Source organism: Anas platyrhynchos, chromosome 1 (assembly GCF_047663525.1).
Source record: "Anas platyrhynchos isolate ZD024472 breed Pekin duck chromosome 1, IASCAAS_PekinDuck_T2T, whole genome shotgun sequence".
In the NCBI taxonomy this organism is placed as follows: Eukaryota; Metazoa; Chordata; class Aves; order Anseriformes; family Anatidae; genus Anas; species Anas platyrhynchos.
The window spans coordinates 27,051,618-27,063,740 of NC_092587.1; positions in this window are offsets into that span (position 1 = coordinate 27,051,618).

The window sequence follows — 12,123 nt, forward strand, 5'->3', positions numbered from 1 at the left end:
ATTGAGAGCAGCCCTGCAAGGAAAGACTTAAGGGTTCTGGTGGATGAAAAGCTCAACATGAGCCAGCAGTGCACACTTGCAGCTCAGAAGACCAACTGCATCTTGGGCTGCATCAACAGAGGAGTGGCCAGCAGGTCAAGGGAGATGATTGTTCTCCTCTACTCTGTCCTTGTGAGGCCTCACTTGGAGCACTGCATCCAGGTCTGGAGCCCCCAGCACAAGAAGGATGTGGAGCTGTTAGAGCAAGTCCAGAGGAGGGCACGGAGATGATTAAGGGGCCGGAGCACCTCTCTTATGAAGACAGGCTGAGAGAGCTGGAGCTGTTCAGCCTAAAGTAGAGAAGGCTCTGGGGTAACCTCATTGCGGCCTTTCAGTACTTAAAGGGATGGAGATCAACTCTTTGCTCAGTCAGATAATGACAGGAGAAGGGGGAATGGTTTAAAACTAGAAGAGGGGAGATTTAGATTAGAGATTAGGAGGAAATTCTTCATTCAGAGGGTGGTGAGGCTCTGGAACAGGTTGCCCAGAGAGGTTGTGGATGCCCCATCCCTGGAGGTGTTCAAGACTAGGTTAGATGAGGCCCTGGGAAACCTGATCCAGTGGCTGGCATCCCTGTCTATGGCAGGGGGGTTGAACTAGATGATTTTTAAGGTCCCTTCCAACCTGAGCCATTCTGTGATTCTATGATTTAGGAAGACTTCCATGCAGACCTTGTATTAAGGGTTTCCTCTCATATTAGTGCAGTTCCAGACAGTCGAAGCTTACAGTCAGGTAACTAGTTAAGTATGAGTACTGGAAATATAGTCTCTAAACTTGTACTGACTGATCTTACAGATAATCAAATCAAGAAAACTACTACAGATATGTCTTCTGGTGCCAGGGAAAATAGAATGTTATTGAGGTATTTCCAACACAAGTAAGCATTAGAAAGAAAAATAACCAGGAAACCCAAAATCACAGGATGATTGAGGTTGGAAGGGACTTCTGGAGGCCATCTGGTCCAATCCCTGCTCAAGCAAGGACAACCAGAGCTGGCTGCCCAGGACCATGTCCAGGTGACATTTTTTTGTGCCATCCCTCCAAGGAGGGAGACTCCCCAATCTCTCTGGGTAGTATGTGCCTGTGGTCAGTCACCCCCACAGAAAAAAGCATTTGCTGATGTTTGGGCAGAACCTCTTGCATTCCAGTCCCTTCCTGTCCTGTAACTGGCATCACTGAAAAGGGCCAGGCTCTGCCTCCTTCACAACCTCTCATGTACCTTCATCCAGATTCCCTCTTTTCTTCTCAGGCCATCTTGTGTTTCTTCTCCAGACAAAGTCTATTCAGGAACATCTGTTTCAGTCTCCCAGACAGTGTGTTACACACTCCATTTGTAACTTCCACATTGGACAGAAGGAAGATATGTGGAAAAACCCACAAGTCAGTTACCACAGAAAAATAACTGTTCTCAGAAGTGTCCTTGAGTATGAAACGCAGTGGCAGCTAAGTTCCTGCACTTTTGTATTGGGTTTACATAGCAAGGTTTAGGTAGCAGGGGGCTGCAGGGGTGGCTTCTGTGAGAAGAATCCAGAAGCTTCCCGATGTTAGATAAGGGCCAGTTTCAGCCAGCTTCAAAGGGCCCCGCCACTACCCAGAGCCAAGCCAGCAAACAATGTTTTTTTGCACCTCTGCGAGAACAGATTTAAGAAAGGGGGAAAAATCAAACAAACAAAACTCCTGTGCCAAGCAGCTGGAGAATAAGGTGTGAGAACCAGCCCTGCAGCCCCCAAGGTCAGTGCAGAAGGAGGGCAGGGAGATTTGTGTGCTTGTGCAATTACCACTACATGTAACCTGCTTTTGTTTCTACTCCTCCAGAACCAGCAGAAATTTATTCCTAAAACAAGAAGAAAGTTTCCCAGAACAATCTTCCCTGGCAAAAGAAATATCTGAATTGTAAGGATCATTTTAGTTCCCCCCAAAGTGATTGAATTCTGTGGTAATGACCCCAGCATAAGTTCAGGATGGCATGGCATGGCATGAGAAGGAAGGAGAGGGGAGGGGAGAGGACAGGATACGACAGGACAGGACAGGATAGGATATTATAGGCCAAAAATAAATGATTTTCAGTGCATGTGTAGAGAGCTTCTAAATGAAAAATGGACTGTATTTGCACTGTAAAAGGAAGGTGTCAGATAAAGGGTGATCGAGAAAGGATATGTATATAGAAATGGGCAAGGCTGAGGGCATCCAGTAAAGCAGATAAAGATTCGGGCTTCAGATAGACTTGACTGGCAACTCTTGGGAGGCAACAGCTCAGAAGAGCCAGCCGTGTGCTGGTGAAAACCATGAATATATGAGGAAAAGAAAATTTGTCTGTGAGCAAGCAAATGTAGACTAAGTAACAGCAACTAGCGAGTAGTACTGTATATAATTTGTGATAGGAAGAGGGGAAAGACAAAGAGATAGTGAATGTAAAGTCAGAAAGAAAGAAAGAACAGAGAAAGTAAAAAGAAAGGTTTTGATCTACTCTCATTGATACTTTGAAGTGAATCATCTTTCTCCATTCTGCAGGGGAGCAGCTGATGGAAGACCATTTCTCCTTTCTTTTCCTGGTTTCAGCTGAAATAAAGTTAATTTTCTTCACAGTGACTGGTATGCTGCTATGCTTGGGATTCAAGATGAAAATAATGTCAATAACACACCAGTGTTTTAGCTGTTGCAGAGCAGTACTTACACTAAGCCAAGGACTTTTCAACTTCTCCTGTTGCCCTGACAGAGAGGAGGCTGGGGATGCACAAGAAGATGGGAGGAAACAGAACCAGGACAGCTGACCCAGACTGGCCAAAGGGGTATTCCATACCATATGGTGCCATGCTGAGCAATTAATATAGGGTGGCTGGCAGGTGCGAGGGGAACTGCTGCTCAGGGATGGGATGGGCATCAGTTGGTGGGTGGTGAGTAACTTTATTGTGCATCACTTGTTTTGTATATTATTATTACTTATTATTATTATTTCCCCTTCCCTTTCTGTTCTATTAAACTGTCTTTATCTCAATCCCAAAGTTTTACCTTTTTCTGATTCTCTCCCACATCCTACTGCAGGGTAGTGAGCGAACAGCTGTGTTGTGCTGAGCTGCCGTCTGGGTTAAACCACATTTCTCCTTCATCATTCCACTCCAGAAAATATATCTGTGTCCACAGATACTATGGTAATAAGCATACTGTAAAAAACTGGAATAGATAGATCAGCAAGCATTGCCAAGATTTTGGCTTTGAAATCTAGGTAGCTCTCAGGAGAACAATGGCCTATTAGGAAATGTTTGCAACCTTACCACTTAGATAAGGCACCATCTGCCATTTTTCACAGATAGGGCTGACTTCAGAATCCCCTTCTGTCTTTACTGAGCATTATTACTGACTGTTTTAAGATACAGTAGGAGGAGATACATGAAGAAAATTTCCTGTACAAATTATTAAATTTGGTAAACATAAGTTGTTTTATTGGTTTAAAATATGCTCGTATGTATAATTAGACACTACAATAAGTTTTTCATTAATCTAGGGCATTTATATGACATAAATATGCTGTAGCAGCCATATAAAGGAATCATTTTAAAAACTGCTCTGATCAAATGACAATGTCAGTAGTAGACAAAGGCCCTAATTTTACAAGCTTTCACCTAGAAGTGTGGGTCATCCTAATGGCACTAGGCTTTTGGGGAGCCCCAGGAGTACGAGCTATAGGCTCTAAGGAATCAGCTCCTTAACCAGTAAAAATTGGCATATCAGTATCCATTTGGACTGACTGATTAGTCAAACCTGGAAGTGAAAAAAACAAACGAGATGATCAAGCTTCCCAGAATAATTCTGTACAGTACTCTTCCTTTGGAGGCATGTCTTCACCATAAAGTGGAACCCCATATAGCAAAGCCAGAGGTATGAGGGATTTAGAAGGAAGGTCCATAGGAAGATGTGCAATGTTGGTCTGATTTCCAGCTTCATGCTACATACAGGTACTCAGGATATATGTGATTGTAATGGTTCTGCAACCAGCCTGAGCTGCATCATATCTAACCAGCACTGAGCATCTCTGCCCCACATTTTCCCAGTCTCCTGGCCCCTCTGTGGTAGGAGATTTAGTGGATTTGTACACCCCATGAAGTTGATGTTCCTCTGTGTATGAACCTTGCTGCAGTTTTAGAGCATGAAGCATGCTGCAGTTTTAGTGCCTCAAGGGTGAAACAAATCTATCTGGACTCCATGGGACTCTTCCTGTTCACTGTGCTTCAGTCTCACTGTTAGTGCCTAGATAGGGATCGCTGTGCAGATTCCACTTATAGTAAAAAAAAAAAACAAACAAAAAAAAAAACAAAAAAAAAAAAAAACAAAAAAAAAAACAGAGTAATTTAGTTTTAATGACACAGCAATCTGATCTCCATGATACTTTACCAACTTGAATCATTTTACCAGATAATTTTCATACATGTAAACATATATGTGTTTGCATGTAGAGTTAGTAGTCTAAGTTATTAATGTATTTTAAGAATTGCACCATTTACAATTTAGCTTATTCATGTATTTACTTTCATATTGAATTCCAAGTAATTTTAACAAGCCTACAGTTGTATTGCGATAATAGATCATTTTGCAATGAATAAATGTAACCACAACCAATACCTATTTAAAACACCACACCTAAATAATGGACTTGTGTATTTGTGTTCCCAAGCAAAATATTTTCCACAAAAGGTAGCAATAATACTGTGATATTTATTGCATGTGTGCTGTCATACTTGAGGATACATATAGTTATCCTATAGGTATATTACAAATGAAATGGACTCAGCTGAAGAAAAAATAAAATAGTAAATATAGAGACAGAGTCTGAACCTATGAGACGTTCATCAGCAGAGTCGGAGTCAAGTTTCCTACTTAAGTTTCAGAAGCATAGTGTCCTCCTAGCTGTACGTATCATGCTGATCTTACACAGAGCCCCTATTCATGACCGAAATAATGGCACAGAGCAGTGGAGTTTCTGTTGTATTTGGATTTCTAGGCAGGAATGCTGCTATCTGATAATAAAAACAACAGAAGTTCCTTGTTTCTGCAGAGACTGCAAATTATGAAAGGCTCCATTACTGATCTGCTCGGTGTTATTGTTTAGAGACCTAAAACATACATTGACTAGTCTTTAATGGCTTCTGTATTTACATTTCCCTACAGAGATTCATTTAGACGGCAATGATGAAGAGGTTGTGCCTGATGTTGCATAATTTTTGTTTTCCTGTAACATACCTCCTTGCTCATTTTTTTTTTGGTGAAACTAGTGCTTGTTGTCTGAGGCCACAAGTCACTTGAACAAAACATTCTCTTTAAAACATCATCACAAAAGGTTTTCACCATACTCAGAAACAGTACATGGCGAAGAATACCAGTTTGAGCATTCTGTCAGCTTAACAGCCCCAAATGATTTTCAATCACCAGAGACCTCAGCCTGTTCTCTCTGGACTCAACGTGAAGAATTTTATCATGTATTACAGAAAATGTAAGTAAACAAAAACGAAGGCCTAGTGATATGATAGTTATTCCTGCAAATGACCTAATGACTCTAATGAAGAGAGTCTCCAGTCTTTGCATGGATGAAATGAGACAACGAGGATAAGATTCTCCATCTAACTTCATCTGTGTGAGTATACTTCCAAGTATAATTATCTACTGCCTGTTTAGATGGCAATTTAAGATTACTGCCTAATCTCTTGAACTCCTTCTGCCTCTGCAGAAAGCTGTAGAACTTGTGCCACACAGGCTAGCTCTAGGCACATATTCCAGATTGAATATGTAGAATATGTAAACTATCTCTACATCTGAGCTAGATACCTAAACAGTAATTCACAAACAGTGGAAAGAAACAAGTACACTTAGGCTATAATCCATTGTCCTGTTATAGATGCCTAATCTAGGGCCACAAAACAGTAGTGTGAGAACCTTACTTTTCCTTTGACTCCATCAAGAGGGATTTGGTTGATTTGTTCTTATGATATTAAAATCTAGATGGATGAGTCCCACACACCATTTCTAACATTATTTTGGAAGGGGTTGTCATTACTGAGAATACTGCCACCACAGACAACACTCCAGTTTCTGAAAATTTTGGTTTCTGCCAGCTCATGCTTCCTTCCAGGTTGCCAAAATGGTGTTGCTAATATTGATAACAAGTGTTACCTCTGTGCTGTTATAATTTAATAACTACTACAGCAGTTTTCCTACAGCAGTTTTCTGAGACAGAATACCACATGTGAATAATTATTTCAATTTTGCTGCAGCATCACTAGTGAGTGCAATGGGATATAGAACATGCCATTGATTTTTGCAAATGTGATACCTGCCAAAGCATCTTTTTTTTTTTTTTTTTTTTTTTTTCATTGGTCTGTAGCAAGTAGAGAAAGAATTTCTTCTGGTCTAGCCCACCAAGTGCTACTACTATATTTTTGTAATAGTAACATTACTGTACACTCTTAAGTAGGCGATGACCAATGGTTTCATTTGACAAACTAGATAACTGAGATGTCACACAAGGTCTCAGAATTTGGAACAGCTCCTAAATTTCCCATATGATAGACTGAAATGTAAACCACTTTTTGCTGCTTTTCAAAAACATCAAACATCTGCCAATTATATGTGTTTGACTAAGCTGTCTTTAAGTAGTTTCAAACTTAGATCAACATTCCCCTTGTGGGGTAGAAATTTCAGCACCTCATTGCTATCTTCTAAACAGCTGCAAATAACAGAACAAATGTACATTGTTTCCTCCTCTAGAGAGCCATCTGACTGATGGATAATGGCTCACGTCTGCTACTTCTCTATATCTGCTGGCCAAAATCTATGCCATGGGCTCGAAGACTGTATCTGCATAACCTATTGACAAGGCAGGCAAGAGAAAGAATATATGTTCACAATTAGACTGTATCATAATTAGTACACATAAAGCGCTGGAAGGAGGCCTTCCTGATAGCTATAATTCTTGTATTCTGATTTTAAATGTTTGGTTTTAATGATGTTTTAATCTAGTTTTGGTAATTGTGTATGTCTGGATGTGATACTTCTACTCAAGACATTGTTTTAATCTGTAGAAGTTACCAAAAAGTTCTGTCCCTACCTCCATGAATCTGTCTCACCCATGTTTCTACTACATACATTTGTTCAATCTTTTGTTAATCATTGAATTATTCAGATTAAGTTTTGTGTTTCTTTCTGTAAGTCTCAAAGCACATAACATATCTAAACATCAATTCAAAACATCAAACGTCAGAAATTCTCTAGTATAAGCAGTATATCACACATGTATTTTCAGGTATTTAAGTACATAACAATGAGCTTGGTTTTCCAAAATATTATGAGCATTAATAACTATGGATGGCACACTCTCATAATGCTTTAATTGTCTTTGGTTCTTCAGTTTGAATTGTTCAGTTCACTTACAGTGACACAGTGTATGCAATGCTGTGTCTCAGGAAAGGAGCTGTGTTGTTTTAATAATATTTGTAAGTATTTTATCATGCAATCATCATAGACCAAAGAGCTTTTGAATGAAGAATTTTCTATGTGCAACTGTTATAGAAATAAAGGTTATTGTAGGTTGAGTTCTTGGATGTTCCTGTAATACAGGCACAGAATATTAATATTAGTAACGGTATTGCCAAACTGAAAGTTAGAGTCACCTTCCTTCTCCTTAAACTGTTTTCATTAAAACACACATTGAACATGTTTTTCACAAATAATCTGCCACTCCAAAAAGGTTTTGGGATTCTAGGTGCCAGGTTCAGTGCACTTCATGCCAGAGGGAGTTTTAAAGTGGAGTCTTATGAAGAATGATTAGTTAACATCTTTTTAATGATGAATTAATGAGCAGTAAAAGCACTGTAGTTCCAATATGTACAGAACCTTGTATCCAAAGGCACAGGTTCAGTGGGAGCTGTTTTGCGACCTTTGTGGTGCCAGTAAAGGTTGGGTTGAGTGCAGGCAATGTCCAATCAGTCTTTCAAGGTTAACTACACATGCCAGGCTAGGAAATGAAACAATTACTAACAAATTTTATAGGTATATTCTGTCAAATTTAAAAGGCAATCAGAAGTCTAAATGAAAATTATGCCTGAGGAAAGCAGAAAGAAAGCAAGCAAGAAAGAAATGAGGAAGCCTCTCCCCTCCCCTCCCCTCCTCTCCCCTCCCCTCCCTTTATCTGTTGAACTTCACTCTGAACAGGGCAATGAAACAGTAGAACCAAAAAAGGCTTGTGTGAGATATCCTTAACTGCTGGAGAGAAAAAAAATACCAACAACAAAAATGGAAAGGGTAAAAGTGTTCATGATGGCATCAGTAATCATTGGGTAACACTGGCACAGTGAGTGTGAATGATTCATTATGCTGTAACTAACTTTTAATTAACTTTACCCTGCTTTCCTTATTCTAGCAAATTAAATAAACTTCATTTTATGGTACTCACTAAACCAATGAGCAGAAACTAGAGTTATGCTCTAGTTAAGCTAGTCAATATGGCAAAACTGTGTGTAAAGCATAATGAAGACGTTTCTTTGCAACTGGAGCTGTTTTGTTTTTTAACACTGATATCTTTTTACAATATTTCTCATTAGCTGCAGTACGATGAGATCCCACAAAATGTTTATTTGTGGTCTTCCATTTTTTTTCAGAAAAACATCAGATTCTTACATAACTAAAATATCCCTAAAGTTTTGATTTCCCCAAATTACAAGAATCATTCATTTTTCATTCCCCTCTTCTCCATGTAATTGTAACACCCTGAAGGAAAGCATAACAGCCAGAATAGGAAGCTTTTAAGAGCAGATCTTAAGTTGATATTTAAAAATTTTGTGTAGGGAGTAAAAAATCTGATGCCGTCATTAGCAAATTATGGAAAGTTATACTTCTGCCTGTTTGTGGGCTGATTCTCTATCAAGGGATTTCATCCAGTAGATCCTTTGAGATGTTTCAAACCTTAATTTTTTCTAACTGCTAACAAACTGAGCTAGATTCCTAGACTGAAATCTTGTCACAATGGACTCAGTGGAATTTTAAGCCATTGACTCTAGGTGAGCAGAGATACAAGCTATTATAACAGATTGAAACATGATCTTTTCCTGCATTAAAAAAAATCTGTTTAATCAAAAATAAATTTTGTTTCACTAAACCTATTCAGTTTTGAAAATGTCACTGAATGACTGCATACAAGATGAGGTTTCGAAGGAGTAGAAACTGAATCAGCCTGTAGTTGAAATCAAGGAGATTAGCACTCAGCTTTGGATTTCATCTACACATTGTTGGCTGGTCTGTCTATGACTTGTGAATGTTTTTAGAAACTCTCTCTCTCTCTTTTTATTGCATAAAAATCTCAAATAAATACAAATAGAAATAAATTTGTAGGAAAAAATAATTTTTTCAAGCCTTGTCAATTGTCAACACTTCTACAGACTATTGTCAGAGTTTACTCTTTGTGTTAAGCAAAGAACTAGCAGATTAGTTCCACATGTGAAAGTGAAAACTTCTCTCTTTTTTTTTTTGCAACTAATGATGGGAGAAAGCCCTTTCCTTTTCATATTGATTTTCCTATTCCACTCCTTGCTGCTCCAGTTGCCTATAACAAATCAGCACTGCAATATACCTGGATTCCTTCTGTGGTCTTCCCTTCCACATGCTATACTGGTCCCCTCTGTGGACATTATTTTAATGAAGTTTTGCCTGTGCAGAGTAGGTATCTTTCCAATCTCAAACCTAACTAAGAGAGAGACAAAACAAACAAACAAAAATTTAGAGAGCAAAAACTATTAAAAACAGGGGAAAGAAGGCAAATGAGTCAAATCAGATTAATTCAGAAGAAGAAAAAGGAGTTCTAAATAGGCCACTGGAACAGGAGGAAAACATGCCTGTTTCTGTGGGTTAGGAGCTGATTACGAATAGGAGAAGAGGCTGTTCTGGCTGTGCAAGTGGCACCAAGAAACAGAAGAGAAAAAGATAAATTCTTTTTGATGGCAAAATCCTTGGTTTTCATTTTATTTACAGGAGGAAAGATGGCAATGATATGTGAAAGGCAGAAGTTGTCAGTGACCTGCTGGTTATTTTTTCAACATCCTCAATTCCTTGCTATCAACTACATGAGGAAGCAAAAATCACACAATTCAAGGAGTGAAATAAAAAAAGTTAAATCTGACAGGTATTATTACTGTTCAGTTACGACATTTTCAATAAAATTATAAAGAAAATGCACGTTAGTAACATGCTTTTTATTTATATGTTTGAAAAAATTAGTGACAACTATGATCCCATTCTACATGATTACCTATACATTAGTTCTTTTCCCTAGAGATGTCAGGCTTGAATTTCTATTCATAATCTCTGCCTTTCTTTCTGTATTACTCTGATGTATAGATTAACCTGTCAGACCTAACCCAAAGGCCTTGATCTCTACTCTCCTTTATGTCCCTCTTCAAGATTTTCTTCAGCAATGGCATCTACACAAGATCAGTGGTGGCGAGTTTGCGGTGCAGTTAGGGAGAGCTAATTTTAATTAATTAATCAATTAATTAATGCTTTGGAACATGTAATGGCTCCCTAAGTAACCTCATTATCTTATTATCATTACTCTCCTCTTTCTTGTCTATTCCCTTCTTTCTTTTTGTGTCAGAATTGCTTGTTGTGTCTTGTTTTAAATTAGATTCTTCAGGGCAGGGGCACTGTCAGACCTGCTTTGTACAGTAGAAGGCATGTTTGGGCCTCATCCTGACTGGAGCTTTTGGGCACAGCTGTAATTAATTATCATTTACAGCTGAGCCATAGTGATGCTAAATGCCTTGTTCAAGGTGTCAAAGCAAGTCAGCAGCACAGCTGTAAATGAAACCCAGATGGTATTTCTTTCTGCTTGTTCTGTGGGACTGCTACAGTGAAATAAATGTTCAAAGATATTACCAGATTTTCCCAAGAATAAAGAAGGTATTTTTGATTTCCCCAAGCTTCTCGGAGAAGTTTTTCTCGGAGAAAAACTCCTCAGGTACCTTTTATGTTAAAATACAGGTCTTTTTTATTCAATCTGTAATTTCAGAAGCCTGTTAGTAGGCCAGTCCTTCTATTCTTTCAACTTTCAGCTTAAAACCATGCAAACTGATTCAGCCAGAGACAGAAATTCTCCATACTTATTCAGTGAGATATGTAGCTTAATCGTTTAAAGTGTAGTCTTTCCAAATCATGGGCTACCAACTGCCATGATCATATCTTTTTGTTGTTGCTACTATCAACAGCAAGCTTGAGACTCCTGACATCACTATACTGTATTTGCTAATAAGTTGACAGGAGACATACTTGCCACAGGCTTATCAAGGAATGAGAATATACACGGAAATGAATGTTGCATATGTGCATCTGCATGCATGAGTGTCACGTAGCATGCTTTTTCAGAGATGGGGCAGAAATCTTTTCAGGTCAAACCAGCTCTGGAAAAGAAATACTATTCAAAAAAAATGTTTTGCATCCAATTTTAGGAAGAACATATTTATAACAATACCTAAGTATCAGTGGATCTTAGGTTACAAAATAATAAGGCACCTATCCAAATAGAAGAAATCAAATGTTTATATAAACCAGACGGAGGCATGTGAATAAAATTAATTGTGAAAATAAGCTTCAAGATGCAGAAAAGGGACCAGACTGCATTAAGTCTGAAGTAAAACTTATAAAATACATACTCTGTGGCTGTTCAATCTTCATGTGTTCTCAATCTAAATAGGTATTTACAATAAGAAAGTATTAGTTATTTTTTGTTTGTTTTGTTTTGTCCTTTTTTTTTTCTTCCTGTTGTCTATTAGGAGTTCTTCAGACTCCTAATTTAGAGTTATACATCTAATGATGCATGAAATTAATGGTTTGTAAATTACAGTTTACTTCTTCCCCATCATCTCAGAGTATGTGCATTTGAGTCCTACACATGTGAGTGCATAAATCTGCCAAAAGTGTCTTTTTGAGCCTAATCCATCTCTCCTAATATTCTCTGACATTGTCAGGCTGCTAACAAAATTCACTTACAGGTATTTTCTTTATTCAAAAAGAACTGTTACTGTTTACATTTTAAAAAGCTATTTTTTT